The 6,000-nt window shown below is 36.2% G+C and overlaps 1 long non-coding RNA gene across 2 annotated transcripts in view; it reads left to right on the top strand.

The window, feature by feature from the left end:
* Nucleotides 1-1,326: 1,326 nt before the first annotated feature.
* Nucleotides 1,327-6,000, top strand: part of LOC308194365 — a 30,090-nt gene continuing 25,416 nt past the window's right edge. Inside the window, exon 1 of one of the 2 annotated variants that reach the window (XR_013950476.1) lies at nucleotides 1,327-2,076. This is a non-coding gene — a long non-coding RNA (uncharacterized lncRNA). The remainder of the gene's footprint in view (nucleotides 2,077-6,000) is intronic. The other variant, XR_013950477.1, reaches the window with a different exon arrangement.

Below are 6,000 nucleotides of genomic sequence, written 5' to 3'. Positions count from 1 at the left end.
TTTTACTAGATAGTGATTTCCTTCACCACTCCCATTGATGAAACTTAATATATCTCGCTTCTATTGCATATTTCCTTGAATGGTTTAATGGAATTGGCAAAGAAGGAAAGGACTTAAGGGAAGTATATAGACATATGTCATACAATGCATACTCTGCAAAATGAAAATGTGTGTTTTAATGAAACAAATACAGCAAATACAACAAATACAATTTAAAACTCAAAAAGTTGAAAATCATGAGTAAAAATCGTTTATACCATTTTTTTTAATGTATGCATGCATTCACTGTATTTATGTTTTATTATAATTTAGTGGAACTATTAATATTACTTTTTTTTTTTCAAAGCATGTAATGGTAGTGAAACTTTCTATCTCAAAACTGACATTTTACCAAAAAATACTTGAGTATTGAAAATGGCTATGCAAATTTCAACATCAGTGGACTTCAGGCATGTTTTGTTTGTTGTGCAGGAACTAGACTCTTTTCATGCTCTTGAGCTTTCTAGTGCCCAGTACTGAAGACAGCCCAGGTGATGCAGAGATTTGCTTCGGTCAGATATCTGGTAAACTAAATTTAACATTCATTCACCCACACTTTTTATTAATGAGTGCTATCCACACAGGTGGCTTTTCAGTAGAACTTTGGCTGGATTAAAGGAAGGGGAAATTATTTAAATGCTTTAATAATCTAAATCTAAATCAGGGATATAGTCTCTATACTTCAGCATTATTCTTGTTACTGTTTTTGTAGATCAACAGCAGGAGATCCAATAGCCACCAGTTAGTGCTGTAGTGGTTGAGGCAAAATATTTTATCTGTAGCCTGTATAAACTGTAGCACCACATATTCTTTGGTGCTTTTATTTTGTTTAGTAATAGAAAGCACATAAAATTCATGGAATTTGCAGGAGCTGATGTAGCAGCCTGTTTAAGTTTGCTGTGTATATAAAATGCAGTGTATATTTTGGACTAAGTCTTTCTCTCATGTTCCACCCCAGGGTATTTATTTTCTTCATAAGCACTCATACAATGTATTTAATGATATGATTTTTCTAGTAGAATATACTGAAGTGTGGCGTGAATTATTATTTCACTTACTTTTGCTGTTGCTTTGTTTTGACCAGAATTATGATTGGAATTATGGGGTGGTTGGTTCCACAGCCACATTCCAAATCATATTACAATCAAACCATCCAGTTGACTTTCAAGAATACTCAATTCCAGATTTTCTAAGTGTCCATGAAGGTACTTTGACTATCTAGGTAGTCCGGAAATCTAGTGTGAAAGGAGAGTTTAATCTGTTTTCCTCAGAGTTTAATCTATATTCCGTAGCTTCTGGAAAAGTAAGTGGATGATTCCTCCCAATTGCAGGACAGTATGAAGGCCATAAAAAACACTATTAGCTTTTAAGTCAAGATGTGAGCTGGAGTATTGACAGCTCCATAGATTAGGGGTTTATGTCTGTGCCTTATTCAACAATTATAGCACCCATGGTTGTGGTGTTAAACTTATTCACCAAGGCTCATGATTATATCTTGAGGATAAACAACTAAGGAAACACTTCTGACTTCTCCCTGAGAATGGCTTCTCCTGTAAGAGTCAAGATGCATGAAGCAGGGATGATATTTTCCTGTCGTATTATCTCACTGAGAAGTGCAGCTCAATGCAAACCATTGACTATTTCTGCAGTGGTTTTATTTACAGCATAGTAAACTGAGATGGCTATAAATACAGAGCTGTAATAGTGACTGCCTCATCTGGTGCACTCTTTCATGTATTAAAAAAAAAATATATATTAAAAAAGCCTTGTGCACACAAGCTAGCAAAACATTTGTTTCCAGACCTTACTAATTTTGTAATTCACACTGAAGCCAACACCCTTCCCTGACAGTGATTGGGTTTCTAATTAAGGATTTAAGTCTGAACACATGCTCTTAACTCCTAGTTTAAGACTACACCGTGTGCTGTAGCTAGGTTATATATTTCCCCCAGACAGGGTTAGCAGTAAGAGTTGGTTGCAGTTGTTTCCCTGTGTTAGAAAGCAAAACTGAGAGCTCCAGAAGAATCATGTTTTCAGGTATGATTTTGTGGCATACAAGTACTTTTGTCATAGGTGTTTAAAGTTTTTAAGATTTCTGTTTTGCAGGAATAGTTTTCCAGCATCTCCCTTATGAGGAAAGGCTGAGGGAGTTGGGTCTCTTTAGCTTGAAGAGAAGAGGAGACTGAGGGGTGGCCTCATGAATGTTTATAAATATGTAAAGGGTGAGTGTCAGGAAGATGGAGCCAGGCTCTTCTCAGCGACATCTAATGATAGGGCAAGGGGCAATGGGTGCAAGCTGGAACATAGGAGGTTTTGCTTAAATAGGAGATGAAACTTTTTTGTGGTGAGTGACAGAGCACTAGGAGGGCTGCCCAGGGGCTTGTGGAGTCTCCTTCTCTGGAGACATTCAAACTCCCCCTGGATGTGTTCCTGTGTGACATGATTTAGGTGTTTCTGCTCTGGCAGGGGGATTGGACTAGATGATCTTTCAAGGTCCCTCCTACTCCCTAACATTCTGTGATTCTGTGAAAGTAGTTTACTGATTAAAACTAAAGAGAAAGGAATGTCCTGAGAAGGTCAAAAATGGATTAGCTGATCCAGCAGATGGCTTTCATGCTGGTGTTCCTTAGACCTCTTTTAATGGCATATGCAAATGTTTATTTTGTTTTGGCTTTGCTTTGTACAGAAAAGTAAAAAGCATCAAGAGGTTAAACAGAAGTTACTGTGCAGGTTAACTTAATGCTGTTCGTTGAGAAAACTTAGACTGCAGTTGGGATTTAATCTGAAGGAGCTTTATCAGACCTCTTATGTAGTTAAAGAACACAAAGCAGCAAATTCCTAATGAAAATACTGCTTCTCATCACGGAAAATAATCTAATTCGGTTTTCATCCTAGTAAGTGAAACTGTCATTAAGACATGGTATGTGTATATCTATCTATATATATATCACTTCGTATCTACGTCCAATATACTTAATAACTAATATTATAAAATTATATTGGGCAGTAATCATGTTTAGCATGACTTCTTTTTTTTTTTTTTTTTTTTCCTTAGTGAGTAATGATTTTGTGGTCATGTGTAGAAGTCATCTGTTAACCTTCCTTTACCTTGATAAGAATTCAATGGTAAAGTCCAAGCCAAAACCTTTTGTTATCTTGAATTATTTTTAAATTTTATTTTATTTTATCCATCCTGTAAATTAAGTACTCTTTAATACTTTGAAATGATTAAAATTTTGGTGTTCTTCCTTGCCACATTCTCGTAATCTTATGAAGGCGATACTTTCGAATAATCCTATGTAGAAAAGCTTCCACTGTATTACTTCGCTTACTTTTAGGGTGCATTGTTTAAACGAGTAATATAGGTTAGTGCTACAAGTGTTCCCAGTAATTTCTTAGTCTTGCAAAGAGAAAACAAATTATTCAACCTGTAAAATGAATTTGTTGATTCTGGGTCCTATATATGTTATCATTGAGCAAAAGTGAAAGGAGTTTAAAAGGGATTGAGTAGCTGGAAGTATTATTTCCCTTATCATTTAAATTTATAAACTACAAAGCTAGTTTAATATCCAGGCTTTTTTTTTTCCCTCTGTAGAGTAGTTTGATTAAAATAACAAATACCATGTCTGGCATGCTCTGCGTTCTGCATCAGCATCTGATTTGATAATACTTAAAAATTAACTTTGCTTTGGGACCTATTTCAGGGGTGCGGATGTCAAAAGCACTTTTTTTTTTGCTACACTTCAGGACTGCAAACTGAATTCCTACAGCATTATCTGTGAGATGCTAATTGGCTAAAAAATATATCCTGTCTCCCCGTGATAATTTTCATCAACAGTGATGTAGAGATGTAAAATATGCGGCTGAAATACCACAATTTCTTGTGGGAACTTTCCACTGTATTTCTTGAGCCCTCTTGATAAGGCCAAACTTGCATGAAAAAAAATACTTCATGCAAGACAAACTGAATTACTTCAAGGCAGGAAGGAGGAAACACTTAAAGGAGCCTGCAAGGGGACACAGCATTTCCGGACTGCAGATCAAGGGAGTATAGTAACATGCTGGGGGAAGAGCTTCTTTTTCATCTGGATAACTGTGAATGTACCAGATGACAGCTTTTTCTTAATGTGGTGAGTGAGTTTTTGCAGCCTTTGGAAAGGTTGACAGGCTGTCCAGTGCATGGAAGAGATGTGTCAGTAAACAAACTTCAGCGGTTGCATGAAGTGCTGACACATGACTGAAGTCAGGTTATCGTGGTTTCAAGGTGTTATACAGGATAACAAGGACCTATGTCTTGCTTTTGAAGAGGAAGTAGGGATAGAAACTATTGAATACTGAATGTCATAGCTATGAATATTAATGTGCTATTTGAGGTCACTTTTCAGAAAGTTGGAGGAAAAGCCTTCTAAAGTTTGCTCAACAGCTTTCTGAAAAATGGGGAGGAGAGGGGGAAAAAGGGTGTAAACTCATTCAAGTAAGTATTTCTTTGGGTTGTTAAACTTGGTCATATTTCCCTCTGAGGTTTTCCTCTTTCCCTCAGGGACTGCAGTGTATGCTAGTATATATGCTTTATGGCACAAGGACAAAAAGAAATGTGCCTCAAATATGAGGCAAAAAACAAACCCTGTAATATAAATGAAATGGAACATAGTGATTGATTTTTGAATGTGTTTATTCTGTATTGTACTTAATATTCTATATTGAATTTAATAAAAAAAAAAAGAAATATTAGTGGTGCTACAGTCATCTAATATATATCCAAATGTCATAATGGTACATATGGTGTGTGGGGGGACATGAATAGAGTAACATTTTCAGTATATTTTTTCAGAGTATAACTTTTTAAAGCATCTTGCGTAAACAGATGAGATTAAAACTGTGCTTTTCATCAGGCAGCGTGTTTTCCTTTTTATGGAATACTTTTCTTCATAAGTATTTTTACTCCAAGTTACATTTCAAAGCAACAGTGATTTTCTTATTTTTATTATAACTTTGTTGTTTTTGTGCTAAATTGAATATTTACTTTCCCTGTGTGTACGTATATTAAGTTAGAGGGCTTCCATTTAAGTCCTGAGTTTCATAAAGGAAACAAATCGTAATGTGATGTTTTATGCCAATACTAATCAAATACTACTGACTAGTCATCTTTCTTGCTTGTATCATTTCTGGCATATACACAAAGCCTGTAACATTAATTCAGGCATACTGGATATGTATATTTCAATGCTTGAGAGTATTTCCTACTACTACTGTTGCATACGAACACAGAAATGTGCCTTTTTTTTTTTAAAGCTCTTCCTGATGAAATGCTACCATTCAGCAATCCTTTATGTGAATGCAGAGCTGGTTAATGGGATCAGGCTGAAAGTGTTGTTTGTAATGACTTTAATGGAGATCACTGATTTACAGTGCCTGAAGAAGGAAGTGAAAACATCTTATGAAGAAAGCTGGAGGATTGCTAAGTCATCTGTTTGCTTCAGAGAAGCATCACATACTTAAATGAATTCAGCAGTCTGTGTAAAGGACTGTGTTACTACTTAGAAACAGAGTCCTGGAAAACCTGTGTACTCCTAGCTTATGAGTTTAGCCTGCAGCTCTAAGCTGCTCCTTACTGAAGCAGGTGTGCTCAGTTACTGTTTAGTGAAGTGACTGGGCTGTGTTCAAACACAGCTTAGGACAGGGTTGTCATTTCTGCTCAGCATCCTTGACATGCATTGTCAGTAATTTCTGCCAGGGTTGGGGTGACAGGTGGGTTCTGTAACTGCAGTCTGGGGCTTTTTTTGGTTTCATCCTATGACAGGCAAGCATCAGGGAGTGATTTAGTGAATAATAATGTAGCCAGTTGTATATAAGAAAATGAGTGCAATTTTTTTGTAGCTCATAGCCTTTATGCTGCTTAAATGTTATACGCATCTGTAGTCCACTTCTATATGTATATACTACCACAAGTCATTAGAGGAC

The sequence above is a fragment of the Anser brachyrhynchus genome (genome assembly GCF_964034855.1).
Source record: "Anser brachyrhynchus genome assembly, chromosome: 4".
NCBI classification, from domain to species: domain Eukaryota; kingdom Metazoa; phylum Chordata; class Aves; order Anseriformes; family Anatidae; genus Anser; species Anser brachyrhynchus.
The sequence above is the reverse complement of the archived record's forward strand: the minus strand, read 5'-3'. Positions and strand labels throughout refer to the sequence as shown.